Source organism: Salvelinus alpinus, chromosome 5 (assembly GCF_045679555.1).
Source record: "Salvelinus alpinus chromosome 5, SLU_Salpinus.1, whole genome shotgun sequence".
Lineage (NCBI taxonomy): Eukaryota > Metazoa > Chordata > Actinopteri > Salmoniformes > Salmonidae > Salvelinus > Salvelinus alpinus.
This window is the reverse complement of record NC_092090.1, coordinates 28,566,326-28,567,201: the sequence shown is the minus strand read 5'-3', so window position 1 is coordinate 28,567,201 and position 876 is coordinate 28,566,326.

Sequence of the window (876 nt, the reverse complement as noted above, 5' to 3'; positions counted from 1 at the left end):
AGTTTAGCTTCAAGAAGTCCAGAAGGCAGCACAGACCTCCTGGGGGGCCTCCCTCCCAATCAGGCTCCTCTTTGTTCTGACCTGCTACTGGCCTGGGCCCTTGCATCCAGTCGCCTCAAAGGGAATGGCCAACCAGGCCTTTCATATTGCTGAGGGATGTGGGGCTTCAGAGCCCAGTGGGTCTCCCGGGCTCCCATGCACTCCCAGCTCCTCAGCAATGCCAGTAGAGACAAGGGTTGTGCCCCCCACTGCGTCATCACATTCCCTTCTGTACAGAGCACCCTCCTAACATTACCACCATGGCTCACTGGACTGCACCACACCGCACCAGACCAAACAAACATTCCCTCCCTACTTTATGTCCTCTGGTATCTCTAGATTCAACTTTAACATCTGAAGGTAACCGGCTCAGTTCTCAATGGTTCTGAATAGTTACAGTATGTGGCAGCATTTAGCTCACCTTCATCAGTTCACTTCCTTGTTGACACAAGAGTAAAGCAACTCAACAATACCTCTTACAGCTGGCAGGTTCTCACAGATACCTCATACATTACTGGGCCATTTCCTCGAACATATTGTATGTTTTCACACATACACTCAGAAAAAAAGGAGTCCTGTGCAGCACCATTTGTCCCTGTAGGAGAACCACCTGAAAGTTGGCTCCAGATAGAACCGTTTTGGGTTCTAAATTGAACCTGTGTTCCAAAAGGAACCTGTTAAAGTGTGCTATTTTGAACCAGAAATAGCTCTCTGATCTTAAAGGGTTCTATCTGGAACCTTTTTTTCAGAGGGTTCCCCTACAGGGACACATGGTGCCACATAGCACTCTTTTTTTCTGAGAGTGTACCATTTTCTTTTAGTAATTTGTGGTCAGTA